Source organism: Narcine bancroftii, chromosome 5 (genome assembly GCF_036971445.1).
Source record: "Narcine bancroftii isolate sNarBan1 chromosome 5, sNarBan1.hap1, whole genome shotgun sequence".
Classification (NCBI taxonomy): domain Eukaryota; kingdom Metazoa; phylum Chordata; class Chondrichthyes; order Torpediniformes; family Narcinidae; genus Narcine; species Narcine bancroftii.
In genome coordinates, this window is record NC_091473.1 from 17,996,745 (window position 1) to 18,010,307 (window position 13,563).

The following is a 13,563-nucleotide window of genomic DNA, read 5'->3' on the forward strand; positions in this document are numbered from 1 at the left end:
GACAGTGTTCCACATAGATTTTCTCGATGGTGGGGAGATTAATGCACTGGGCTGTGTTAACTTTCTTTTGAAGGGCTTTCCAGACAGAGATATTGGTGCCGCCATACCAGGTCATGATACAGGCCATCAGCATAATTTCCACAACACATCTGCAGAATTTTGCCAAGGTTTCCAATGACATACTGAACCTCTGCAAATTCCAGAGGAAGGAAAGGCACTGGCGAGCTTTCGTCATGATGGGATTTGTATAATGGATCCAGGAAAGGTCCTTTGAGATAGTGACTTGAAAGGAATTTAAATTTGCTCACCCTCTCAACCTCTGATCCGCCGGTGGTATCCGCAGCAAATTAGTATATGGTTTTGTTGTCGTACTGAGCCACAGAGTCATAGGTGTAAAGGGAGTGGAGCTGAGGTCTACGTATATAGGCCTGTGGTTCAATGGTATTGATGGAGATTGTGGAGAGGATATTCTTGTCATTTTGCACTGGCTTGGGTTTTGCCAGGATCCATTTTCAGTGTGGGGTATTGAGGCACAGGTCTTGGAGTTTGCTGATTAGTTATAGGGGAATGATGGTATTCAATGCCAAACTGAAGTCAGGAAAGAGTATTCTGCTGTATGCCCAGGATAGAAGTCTACTAACATGATGAATTTGTGACTGAAAATAGCAACAAAGTATCTGCATCTCTCTCACACACACTCTCTCTTGCTCTATCTCTCTTGCCTTCTCTGCCCCCCTCCTCTCTGCCCCCCTCCTCTCTGCCCGCCTCCTCTCTGCCCGCCTCCTCTCTGCCCGCCTCCTCTCTGCCCGCCTCCTCTCTGCCCGCCTCCTCTCTGCCCGCCTCCTCTCTGCCCCCCTCCTCTCTGCCCCCCTCCTCTCTGCCCCCCTCCTCTCTGCCCGCCTCCTCTCTGCCCCCTCCTCTCTGCCCCCCTCCTCTCTGCCCCCCTCCTCTCTGCCCCCCTCCTCTCTGCCCCCCTCCTCTCTGCACACCTCCTCTCTGCCCCCCTCCTCTGCCCCCCTAATCTCTGCCCCCCTCCTCTCTGCCCCCCTCCTCTCTGCCCCCCTCCTCTCTGCCCCCCTCCTCTCTACCCCCCTCCTCTCTGCCCCCTCCTCTCTGCCCCCTCCTCTCTGCCCCCTCCTCCCTGCCCCCTCCTCTCTGCCCCCCTCCTCTCTGCCCCCCTCCCCTCTGCCCCCCTCCTCTCTGCCCCCCTCCTCTGCCCCCCTCCTCTGCCCTCCTCTCTGCCCCCCTCCTCTCTGCCCCCCTCCTCTCTGCCCCCTCCTCTCTGCCCCCTCCTCTCTGCCCCCCTCCTCTCTGCCCCCTCCTCTCTGCCCCCCTCCTCTCTGCCCCCCTCCTCTCTGCCCCCCTCCTCTCTGCCCCCCTCCTCTCTGCCCCCCTCCTCTCTGCCCCCCTCCTCTCTGCCCCCCTCCTCTCTGCCCCCCTCCTCTCTGCCCCCCTCCTCTCTGCCCCCCTCCTCTCTGCCCCCCTCCTCTCTGCCCCCCTCCTCTCTGCCCCCCTCCTCTCTGCCCCCCTCCTCTCTGCCCCCCTCCTCTCTGCCCCCCTCCTCTCTGCCCCCCTCCTCTCTGCCCCCCTCCTCTCTGCCCCCCTCCTCTCTGCCCCCCTCCTCTGCCCCCTCTCTGCCCCCCTCCTCTCTGCCCCCCTCCTCTCTGCCCCCTCCTCTCTGCCCCCTCCTCTCTGCCCCCCTCCTCTCTGCCCCCCTCCTCTCTGCCCCCCTCCTCTCTGCCCCCCTCCTCTCTGCCCCCCTCCTCTCTGCCCCCCTCCTCTCTGCCCCCCTCCTCTCTGCCCCCTCCTCTCTGCCCCCTCCTCTCTGCCCCCCTCCTCTCTGCCCCCCTCCTCTGCCCCCTCCTCTCTGCCCCCCTCCTCTCTGCCCCCCTCCTCTGCCCCCTCCTCTCTGCCCCCTCCTCTCTGCCCCCTCCTCTCTGCCCCCCTCCTCTCTGCCCCCCTCCTCTCTGCCCCCCTCCTCTCTGCCCCCCTCCTCTCTGCCCCCTCCTCTCTGCACCCCTCCTCTCTGCCCCCCTCCTCTCTTCCCCCCTCCTCTCTGCCCCCCTCCTCTCTGCCCCCTCCTCCCTGCCCCCTCCTCCCTGCCCCCTCCTCTCTGCCCCCCTCCTCTCTGCACCCCTCCTCTCTGCCCCCCTCCTCTCTGCCCCCCTCCTCTCTGCCCCCTCCTCCCTGCCCCCTCCTCTCTGCCCCCTCCTCTCTGCCCCCTCCTCTCTGCCCCCTCCTCTCTGCCCCCTCCTCTCTGCCCCCCTCCTCTCTGCCCCCCTCCTCTCTGCCCCCCTCCTCTCTGCCCCCCTCCTCTCTGCCCCCCTCCTCTCTGCCCCCTCCTCTCTGCCCCCTCCTCTCTGCCCCCTCCTCTCTGCCCCCTCCTCTCTGCCCCCTCCTCTCTGCCCCCTCCTCTCTGCCCCCTCCTCTCTGCCCCCTCCTCTCTGCCCCCTCCTCTCTGCCCCCTCCTCTCTGCCCCCCTCCTCTCTGCCCGCCTCCTCTCTGCCCGCCTCCTCTCTGCCCGCCTCCTCTCTGCCCCCCTCCTCTCTGCCCCCCTCCTCTCTGCCCGCCTCCTCTCTGCCCCCCTCCTCTCTGCCCCCCTCCTCTCTGCCCCCTCCTCTCTGCCCCCTCCTCTCTGCCCCCTCCTCTCTGCCCCCTCCTCTCTGCCCCCTCCTCTCTGCCCCCCTCCTCTCTGCCCCCCTCCTCTCTGCCCCCCTCCTCTCTGCCCCCCTCCTCTCTGCCCCCCTCCTCTCTGCCCCCCTCCTCTCTGCCCCCCTCCTCTCTGCCCCCCTCCTCTCTGCCCCACTCCTCTCTGCCCCCCTCCTCTCTGCCCCCCTCCTCTCTGCCCCCCTCCTCTCTGCCCCCTCCTCTCTGCCCCCCTCCTCTCTGCCCCCCTCCTCTCTGCCCCCCTCCTCTCTGCCCCCCTCCTCTCTGCCCCCCTCCTCTCTGCCCCCCTCCTCTCTGCCCCCCTCCTCTCTGCCCCCCTCCTCTCTGCCCCCCTCCTCTCTGCCCCCCTCCTCTCTGCCCCCCTCCTCTCTGCCCCCTCCTCTCTGCCCCCTCCTCCCTGCCCCCTCCTCCCTGCCCCCTCCTCCCTGCCCCCTCCTCTCTGCCCCCCTCCTCTCTGCCCCCCTCCTCTCTGCCCCCCTCCTCTCTGCCCCCCTCCTCTCTGCCCCCCTCCTCTCTGCCCCCCTCCTCTCTGCCCCCCTCCTCTCTGCCCCCCTCTCTGCCCCCTCCTCTCTGCCCCCTCCTCTCTGCCCCCTCTCTCTGCCCCCCTCCTCTCTGCCCACCTCCTCTCTGCCCCCCTCCTCTCTGCCCCCCTCCTCTCTGCCCCCTCCTCTCTGCCCCCTCCTCTCTGCCCCCTCCTCTCTGCCCCCCTCCTCTCTGCCCCCCTCCTCTCTGCCCCCTCCTCTCTGCCCCCCTCCTCTATGCCCGCCTCCTCTCTGCCCCCCTCCTCTCTGCCCGCCTCCTCTCTGCCCGCCTCCTCTCTGCCCCCCTCCTCTCTGCCCCCCTCCTCTCTGCCCCCCTCCTCTCTGCCCCCCTCCTCTCTGCCCCCCTCCTCTCTGCCCCCCTCCTCTCTGCACCCCTCCTCTCTGCCCCCCTCCTCTCTGCCCCCCTCCTCTCTGCCCCCCTCCTCTCTGCCCCACCCCTCTCTGCCCCCCTCTCTGCCCCCCTCTCTGCCCCCCTCTCTGCCCCCCTCCTCTCTGCCCCCCTCCTCTCTGCCCCCCTCCTCTCTGCCCCCCTCCTCTCTGCCCCCTCCTCTCTGCCCCCTCCTCCCTGCCCCCTCCTCCCTGCCCCCTCCTCCCTGCCCCCTCCTCCCTGCCCCCCTCCTCTCTGCCCCCCTCCTCTCTGCCCCCCTCCTCTCTGCCCCCCTCCTCTCTGCCCCCTCCTCTCTGCCCCCTCCTCTCTGCCCCCTCCTCTCTGCCCCCCTCCTCTCTGCCCCCCTCCTCTCTGCCCGCCTCCTCTCTGCCCGCCTCCTCTCTGTCCCCTCCTCTCTGCCCGCCACCTCTCTGCCCGCCTCCTCTCTGCCCGCCTCCTCTCTGCCCCCCTCCTCTCTGCCCGCCTCCTCTCCTCTCTGCCCCCTCCTCTCTGCCCCCTCCTCTCTGCCCCCCTCCTCTCTGCCCCCCTCCTCTCTGCCCACCTCCTCTCTGCCCCCCTCCTCTCTGCCCCCCTCCTCTCTGCCCCCCTCCTCTCTGCCCCCCTCCTCTCTGCACCCCTCCTCTCTGCCCCCCTCCTCTCTGCCCCCCTCCTCTCTGCCCCCCTCCTCTCTGCCCCCCTCCTCTCTGCCCCACCCCTCTCTGCCCCCCTCTCTGCCCCCCTCCTCTCTGCCCCCCTCCTCTCTGCCCCCCTCCTCTCTGCCCCCCTCCTCTCTGCCCCCTCCTCTCTGCCCCCTCCTCCCTGCCCCCTCCTCCCTGCCCCCTCCTCCCTGCCCCCTCCTCCCTGCCCCCTCCTCCCTGCCCCCCTCCTCCCTGCCCCCCTCCTCTCTGCCCCCCTCCTCTCTGCCCCCCTCCTCTCTGCCCCCTCCTCTCTGCCCCCTCCTCTCTGCCCCCCTCCTCTCTGCCCCCCTCCTCTCTGCCCCCCTCCTCTCTGCCCCCCTCCTCTCTGCCCCCTCCTCTCTGCCCCCTCCTCTCTGCCCCCTCCTCTCTGCCCCCTCCTCTCTGCCCCCTCCTCTCTGCCCCCTCCTCTCTGCCCCCTCCTCTCTGCCCCCCTCCTCTCTGCCCCCCTCCTCTCTGCCCCCCTCCTCTCTGCCCCCCTCCTCTCTGCCCCCCTCCTCTCTGCCCCCCTCCTCTCTGCCCGCCTCCTCTCTGCCCCCTCCTCTCTGCCCCCCTCCTCTCTGCCCCCCTCCTCTCTGCCCCCCTCCTCTCTGCCCCCTCCTCTCTGCCCCCTCCTCTCTGCCCCCTCCTCTCTGCCCCCCTCCTCTCTGCCCCCCTCCTCTCTGCCCCCCTCCTCTCTGCCCCCCTCCTCTCTGCCCCCCTCCTCTCTGCCCCCCTCTTCTCTGCCCCCCTCCTCTCTGCCCCCCTCCTCTCTGCCCCCCTCCTCTCTGCCCCCCTCCTCTCTGCCCCCCTCCTCTCTGCCCCCCTCCTCTCTGCCCCCCTCCTCTCTGCCCCCCTCCTCTCTGCCCCCCTCCTCTCTGCCCCCCTCCTCTCTGCCCCCCTCCTCTCTGCCCCCCTCCTCTCTGCCCCCTCCTCTCTGCCCCCTCCTCTCTGCCCCCTCCTCTCTGCCCCCCTCCTCTCTGCCCCCCTCCTCCCTGCCCCCTCCTCCCTGCCCCCTCCTCCCTGCCCCCTCCTCCCTGCCCCCTCCTCTCTGCCCCCCTCCTCTCTGCCCCCCTCCTCTCTGCCCCCCTCCTCTCTGCCCCCCTCCACTCTGCCCCCCTCCTCTCTGCCCCCCTCCTCTCTGCCCCCCTCCTCTCTGCCCCCCTCCTCTCTGCCCCCTCCTCTCTGCCCCCCTCCTCTCTGCCCCCCTCCTCTCTGCCCCCCTCCTCTCTGCCCCCCTCCTCTCTGCCCCCCTCCTCTCTGCCCCCCTCCTCTCTGCCCCCCTCCTCTCTGCCCCCCTCCTCTCTGCCCCCCTCCTCTCTGCCCCCCTCCTCTCTGCCCCCCTCCTCTCTGCCCCCCTCCTCTCTGCCCCCCTCCTCTCTGCCCCCCTCCTCTCTGCCCCCCTCCTCTCTGCCCCCCTCCTCTCTGCCCCCCTCCTCTCTGCCCCCTCCTCTCTGCCCCCTCCTCTCTGCCCCCTCCTCTCTGCCCCCTCCTCTCTGCCCCCTCCTCTCTGCCCCCTCCTCTCTGCCCCCCTCCTCTCTGCCCCCCTCCTCTCTGCCCCCCTCCTCTCTGCCCCCCTCCTCTCTGCCCCCCTCCTCTCTGCCCCCCTCCTCTCTGCCCCCCTCCTCTCTGCCCCCTCCTCTCTGCCCGCCTCCTCTCTGCCCCCCTCCTCTCTGCCCCCCTCCTCTCTGCCCCCCTCCTCTCTGCCCCCTCCTCTCTGCCCCCTCCTCTCTGCCCCCTCCTCTCTGCCCCCTCCTCTCTGCCCCCTCCTCTCTGCCCCCCCTCCTCTCTGCCCCCCTCCTCTCTGCCCCCCTCCTCTCTGCCCCCCTCCTCTCTGCCCCCCTCCTCTCTGCCCCCTCCTCTCTGCCCCCCTCCTCTCTGCCCCCCTCCTCTCTGCCCCCCTCCTCTCTGCCCCCCTCCTCTCTGCCCCCCTCCTCTCTGCCCCCCTCCTCTCTGCCCCCCTCCTCTCTGCCCCCCTCCTCTCTGCCCCCCTCCTCTCTGCCCCCCTCCTCTCTGCCCCCCTCCTCTCTGCCCCCCCTCTCTGCCCCCCTCTCTGCCCCCCTCCTCTCTGCCCCCCTCCTCTCTGCCCCCCTCCTCTCTGCCCCCCTCCTCTCTGCCCCCCTCCTCTCTGCCCCCCTCCTCTCTGCCCCCCTCCTCTCTGCCCCCCTCCTCTCTGCCCCCCTCCTCTCTGCCCCCCTCCTCTCTGCCCCCCTCCTCTCTGCCCCCCTCCACTCTGCCCCCCTCCTCTCTGCCCCCCTCCTCTCTGCCCCCCTCCTCTCTGCCCCCCTCCTCTCTGCCCCCCTCCTCTCTGCCCCCCTCCTCTCTGCCCCCCTCCTCTCTGCCCCCCTCCTCTCTGCCCCCTCCTCTCTGCCCCCCTCCTCTCTGCCCCCCTCCTCTCTGCCCCCCTCCTCTCTGCCCCCCTCCTCTCTGCCCCCCTCCTCTCTGCCCCCCTCCTCTCTGCCCCCCTCCTCTCTGCCCCCCTCCTCTCTGCCCCCCTCCTCTCTGCCCCCCTCCTCTCTGCCCCCCTCCTCTCTGCCCCCCTCCTCTCTGCCCCCCTCCTCTCTGCCCCCTCCTCTCTGCCCCCTCCTCTCTGCCCCCTCCTCTCTGCCCCCTCCTCTCTGCCCCCTCCTCTCTGCCCCCTCCTCTCTGCCCCCCTCCTCTCTGCCCCCCTCCTCTCTGCCCCCCTCCTCTCTGCCCCCCTCCTCTCTGCCCCCCTCCTCTCTGCCCCCCTCCTCTCTGCCCCCCTCTCTGCCCCCCTCTCTGCCCCCCTCCTCTCTGCCCCCCTCCTCTCTGCCCCCCTCCTCTCTGCCCCCCTCCTCTCTGCCCCCTCCTCTCTGCCCCCTCCTCTCTGCCCCCTCCTCTCTGCCCCCTCCTCTCTGCCCCCTCCTCTCTGCCCCCTCCTCTCTGCCCCCTCCTCTCTGCCCCCCCTCCTCTCTGCCCCCCTCCTCTGCCCCCCTCCTCTCTGCCCCCCTCCTCTCTGCCCCCTCCTCTCTGCCCCCTCCTCTCTGCCCCCTCCTCTCTGCCCCCTCCTCTCTGCCCCCTCTCTCTGCCCCCTCCTCTCTGCCCCCCTCCTCTCTGCCCCCTCCTCTCTGCCCCCTCCTCTCTGCCCCCTCCTCTCTGCCCCCTCCTCTCTGCCCCCCTCCTCTCTGCCCCCCTCCTCTCTGCCCCCTCCCTCTCTGCCCCCTCCTCTCTGCCCCCCTCCTCTCTGCCCCCCTCCTCTCTGCCCCCTCCTCTCTGCCCCCCTCCTCTCTGCCCCCCTCCTCTCTGCCCCCCTCCTCTCTGCCCCCCTCTCCTCTCTGCCCCCCTCCTCTCTGCCCCCCTCCTCTCTGCCCCCCTCCTCTCTGCCCCCCTCTCTGCCCCCCTCCTCTCTGCCCCCCTCCTCTCTGCCCCCCTCCTCTCTGCCCCCCTCCTCTCTGCCCCCCTCCTCTCTGCCCCCCTCCTCTCTGCCCCCTCCTCTCTGCCCCCCTCCTCTCTGCCCCCTCCTCTCTGCCCCCTCCTCTCTGCCCCCCTCCTCTCTGCCCCCCTCCTCCCTGCCCCCTCCTCCCTGCCCCCTCCTCCCTGCCCCCTCCTCCCTGCCCCCCTCCTCTCTGCCCCCCTCCTCTCTGCCCCCTCCTCTCTGCCCCCCTCTTCTCTGCCCCCCTCCTCTCTGCCCCCCTCCTCTCTGCCCCCCTCCTCTCTGCCCCCCTCCTCTCTGCCCCCCTCCTCTCTGCCCCCCTCCTCTCCTGCCCCCCTCCTCTCTGCCCCCCTCCTCTCTGCCCCCCTCCTCTCTGCCCCCCCTCCTCTCTGCCCCCCTCCTCTCTGCCCCCCTCCTCTCTGCCCCCCTCCTCTCTGCCCCCCTCCTCTCTGCTTCTGCCCCCCTCCTCTCTGCCCCCCTCCTCTCTGCCCCCCTCCTCTCTGCCCCCCTCCTCTCTGCCCCCTCCTCCCTGCCCCCTCCTCCTGCCCCCTCCTCCCTGCCCCCTCCTCTCTGCCCCCCTCCTCTCTGCCCCCCTCCTCTCTGCCCCCCCTCCTCTCTGCCCTCTCTCTGCCCCCCTCCTCTCTGCCCCCTCCTCTCTGCCCCCCTCCTCTCTGCCCCCCTCCTCTCTGCCCCCTCCTCTCTGCCCCCTCCTCTCTGCCCCCTCCTCTCTGCCCCCCTCCTCTCTGCCCCCCTCCTCTCTGCCCCCCTCCTCTCTGCCCCCCTCCTCTCTGCCCCCCTCCTCTCTGCCCCCCTCCTCTCTGCCCCCCTCTCTCCTCTCTGCCCCCTCCTCTCTGCCCCCCTCCTCTCTGCCCCCCTCTCTGCCCGCCTCCTCTCTGCCCCCCTCCTCTCTGCCCCCCTCTGCCCCCTCCTCTCTGCCCCCTCCTCTCTGCCCCCCTCCTCTCTGCCCCCCTCCTCTCTGCCCCCTCCTCTCTGCCCCCTCCTCTCTGCCCCTCCTCTCTGCCCCCTCCTCTCTGCCCCCCTCCTCTCTGCCCCCCCTCCTCTCTGCCCCCTCCTCTCTGCCCCCCTCCTCTCTGCCCCCTCCTCTCTGCCCCCCTCATCTGCCCCCTCTCTGCCCCCTCCTCTCTGCCCCCTCCTCTCTGCCCCCTCCTCTCTGCCCCCCTCCTCTCTGCCCCCCTCCTCTCTGCCCCCCTCCTCTCTGCCCCCCTCCTCTCTGCCCCCCTCCTCTCTGCCCCCCTCCTCTCTGCCCCCCTCCTCTCTGCCCCCTCCTCTCTGCCCCCCTCCTCTCTGCCCCTCCTCTCTGCCCCCTCCTCTCTGCCCCCCTCCTCTCTGCCCCCCTCCTCTCTGCCCCCCTCTCCTCTGCCCCCTCCTCTCTGCCCCCCTCCTCTCTGCCCCCCTCCTCTCTGCCCCCCTCCTCTCTGCCCGCCTCCTCTCTGCCCGCCTCCTCTCTGCCCCCTCCTCTCTGCCCCCCTCCTCTCTGCCCCCCTCCTCTCTGCCCCCCTCCTCTCTGCCCCCCTCCTCTCTGCCCCCCCTCCTCTCTGCCCCCCTCCTCTGCCCCCTCCTCTGCCCCCCTCCTCTCTGCCCCCTCCTCTCTGCCCCCCTCCTCTCTGCCCCCCTCCTCTCTGCCCCCCTCCTCTCTGCCCCCCTCCTGTCTGCCCCCCTCCTCTCTGCCCCCTCCTCTCTGCCCCCTCCTCTCTGCCCCCCTCCTCTCTGCCCCCCTCCTCTGCCCCCTCATCTCTGCCCCCCTCTCTCTGCCCCCCTCCTCTGCCTGCCCCCCTCCTCTCTGCCCCCCTCCTCTCTGCCCCCCTCCTCTCTGCCCCCCTCCTCTCTGCCCCCCTCCTCTCTGCCCCCCTCCTCTCTGCCCCCTCCTCTCTGCCCTCCTCCTCTCTGCCCCCTCCTCTCTGCCCCCTCCTCTCTGCCCCCTCCTCTCTGCCCCCCTCCTCTCTGCCCCCCTCCTCTCTGCCCCCCTCCTCTCTGCCCGCCTCCTCTCTGCCCCCCTCCTCTCTGCCCCCCTCCTCTCTGCCCGCCTCTCTCTGCCCGCCTCCTCTCTGCCCCCCTCCTCTCTGCCCCCCTCCTCTCTGCCCCCCTCCTCTCTGCCCCCTCCTCTCTGCCCCCTCCTCTCTGCCCCCTCCTCTCTGCCCCCTCCTCTCTGCCCCCCTCCTCTCTGCCCCCCTCTCTCTCTGCCCCCCTCCTCTCTGCCCCCCTCCTCTCTGCCCCCCTCCTCTCTGCCCCCTCCTCTCTGCCCCCTCCTCCCTGCCCCCTCCTCCCTGCCCCCTCCTCTCTGCCCCCCTCCTCTGCCCCCCTCCTCTGCCCCCTCCTCTCTGCCCCCCTCCTCTCTGCCCCCCTCCTCTCTGCCCCCCTCCTCTCTGCCCCCCTCCTCTCTGCCCCCTCCTCTCTGCCCCCCTCCTCTCTGCCCCCCTCCTCTCTGCCCGCCTCCTCTCTGCCCGCCTCCTCTCTGTCCCCTCCTCTCTGCCCGCCTCCTCTCTGCCCGCTCCTCTCTGCCCCCCTCCTCCTCTCTGCCCCCCTCCTCTCTGCCCCGCCTCCTCTCTGCCCGCCTCCTCTCTGCCCCCCCCTCCTCTCTGCCCCCCTCCTCTCTGCCCCCCTCCTCTCTGCCCCCTCCTCTCTGCCCCCCTCCTCTCTGCCCCCCTCCTCTCTGCCCCCCTCCTCTCTGCCCCCCTCCTCTCTGCCCCCCTCCTCTCTGCCCCCCTCCTCTCTGCCCCCCTCCCCTCCTCTCTGCCCCCCTCCTCTCTGCCCCCCTCCTCTCTGCCCCCCCCTCCTCTCTGCCCCCCTCCTCTCTGCCCCCCTCCTCTCTGCCCCCCTCCTCTCTGCCCCCTCCTCTCTGCCCCCCTCCTCTCTGCCCCCCTCCTCTCTGCCCCCCTCCTCTCTGCCCCCCTCCTCTCTGCCCCCCTCCTCTCTGCCCCCCTCCTCTCTGCCCCCCTCCTCTCTGCCCCCCCACCTCTCTGCCCCCCTCCTCTCTGCCCCCCTCCTCTCTGCCCCCCTCCTCTCTGCCCCCCTCTGCCCCCTCTGCCCCCCCTCTGCCCCCCTCCTCTCTGCCCCCTCCTCTCTGCCCCCCTCCTCTCTGCCCCCCTCCTCTCTGCCCCCCTCCTCTCTGCCCCCCTCCTCTCTGCCCCCCTCCTCTCTTCCCCCTCCTCCCCCCTCCTCTCTGCCCCCCTCCTCCTCTGCCCCCCTCCTCTCTGCCCCCCCCTCCTCTCTGCCCCCCTCCTCTCTGCCCCCCTCCTCTCTGCCCCCCTCCTCTCTGCCCCCCCTCCTCTCTGCCCCCCTCCTCTCTGCCCCCCCCCTCCCTCTCTGCCCCCCTCCTCTCTGCCCCCCTCCTCTCTGCCCCCCTCCTCTCTGCCCCCCTCCTCTCTCTCTCTCTCTCTCCCCCCCCACATCCAGTTCTTCTTCCCCTCTCCACCTTGTTCCTGGCCCCCACCTCGCTCCCAGTCCCTCTCTCTCTCCCTGTTCCCCTCTCTTGTCAGCAATGTTTGCACAGATATTGTGAGTACAAGACCTTTCTCTTCTGCGGTACTCTCCCAATGTATCATGCTGAAATTTGGGCACAGTTGATTTGTCCAGTAATATGTTTGGCTTCACTGTCTGGAGCCTTCCTTTCTAATGTCTCTTTTGGAACAGATTACTAATTATTGACCAGACATAGGGAGATCAGAAGTTAGCAGGGAATATGATCCAACAAGAATTGTCCATCAAAATATGCAGTTATGGCCCATTTAACTACCTTATTTCTCTGTTCCAATTGTTGCCAGCACTCTTTCATATAATTGCATCAAGTCTGTGGGCTCTTTCGTAGCTGCAACGTCAGTTATCTTGCTGTTTCTTCGCATATGCCATCTGCTTTGCTGGTCCCAAGTTGGTTTCTGCAGTTTGGTTTACCTCAAATTTCTGTGCACTTTTAAAATTATTCCAGGGATTAGCTTCCTTGATTATAAATGTCACTAGTTCCTGCACTGTCCAAAACCTCTAGCACGGATTTCCATGTAATTAAGAAAGAGCAAGATTGGATTCAACAGATCTGTTCTGCCAGTAATGAGCAGCTGTCTTAGTTCAGGTTACCAGGGGACTTTGAAGAGCCTCACTAATAGCCGACAAAAATAACTGCAGTAACTTGAACCAGAGTTGCAACAGAGAAACAGCCGTTGTCCTGCTTGTGTTTATGCTCTACACAAGCATCACTTGCTCCACAATTTGTAACTCTTCTAATTCTTCCTCATCTGCTTAAGCCTGCCTACCCTGAAATGAATCTCTGCTGGTTTTCTTCACCATTTCCCTGTAGAGCATTAGAGAGTACACTTTGCAAACGCTGGAAAACTTAACCTTTTTTTAATTTCAAGTTTGTTTGAATTCTGGCTGGGGAACTCTTCAGTGATTATGTAAAAACACCAGCCTTTTTCACACTGGCTAACCAGTAGATTGGCTGTTCAGTGAACTGGTTATAGAAGCCGTTGTTGCCTTTCACACTGGACCACTGTTGACCAGTTCTCTGTGACCTTCCACACACATCACAAGCCATCCCCAGGGATAGGAGATTCTATCCTCCACCAGTGAAATCTGAGTGATGCATCAAGCGATGGGGGACCTGCTCTAAATCCTGATCAATGTATCTTGTATTTAAACAAAATTAATCATGTCTAATTAAGCTTTATGTACAGCAAAGTGTGAGCCCTTCAGCCTCTGTTGTTGTGGCAACCTATATAAACCATTATAATTTTATAAAAGACCATGGGAAAGCATAGCTGCACAATTTATAAAGTCCGTGGGAAAGAGCAATGGCGGACCTGCCCTCCCAGAATTTCATGTGACAGGGAAAAGGCTGTAAGCACAGAGCACTCATGGAGGGGTTTCTCCGCTGCATGGAATTCTGGGATGGCAGATCTGCCATCTATCGCCCACTGCGACTTACCCACGGTTCTTTAGACATTTATAAAGTTTTATATAGGTCGTTCCTGCACTCAGACTGAATCAATGTGTCACTACTTTATCCCTATGTCCCTTTCACACTGGACTAATTGCCACGCAGGTGTCATCAGATGTCTGATGATGCCTGCGTGCTGATTAAAGAGCTTTCACACTGGACCCTTAACCAGTAAATTGGCTGTCAATTATTGGGACATGGTACCAGTGTGAAAGAGGCTACAGAAATGCTGGAAGAACTCAGTAGGTCTCACAGCATCCAAAGGTATCCAGGTTAAGGTAGAAAGTTGGATTAAACCTTAGAGAAGGGTGCAGGCTCAAAATGTCGGTAATATAGCTTTACCTCCCATGGACACTGTGAGACCTCCAGTATGTTTATGTTTTTAACGATAATCACAGTGTCCGCAGACTTTTGTGCTTCATTCCAACTGTTCAATGACTCCTCAGGATAATAATCAAATGTAGTGCCCGCCATTGGAAATGCAATCTAATTTATATTGTCATCGCTGAACAAAATGAACTTAAAGTTACCATAATTTATCATTGCCTCAGTTAAAAGCTGTTGCCCGAACATAGTCTTCTTGATAGAACTGCCACTATTCCATGAGAAAGTGGATGCCATGTGGGAAGACTGGAAACAATTATTGTTAACTCCAGGAAGCAACAATTCAAGGTACAGTGCAAGTCCTCTGCACCTATTGCTCTCCACATAAAACCCCTGCAATTGTCATTATGCAACCTGAGCTCAGAAGATGCCAATAAATGGTGTGGCAGATGCTATCAAATCCATTCTCATTGCTTGGCAGACTTCCTGGATGTTCTTGTGCAGTGATTGTTGTGATTTATTAGCTGCAGGAAGGGCATGCATGTATTTCATTGAAAGGCAGAAGTGTTGAATGTGTCAGACTGAAATTACAAAATGCTGACACTTGCAATAAAATCCTGTCTTTTTATTGGATTAAGCCCTAATTT

At 65.7% G+C, this 13,563-nt stretch overlaps 1 protein-coding gene across 8 annotated transcripts in view; it reads left to right on the forward strand.

The window, feature by feature from the left end:
- The window catches only part of itpr1b (inositol 1,4,5-trisphosphate receptor, type 1b), a 571,367-nt gene that overhangs the window by 312,837 nt on the left and 244,967 nt on the right, over positions 1-13,563 (forward strand). The gene's annotated exons all lie outside the window — the stretch shown is intronic.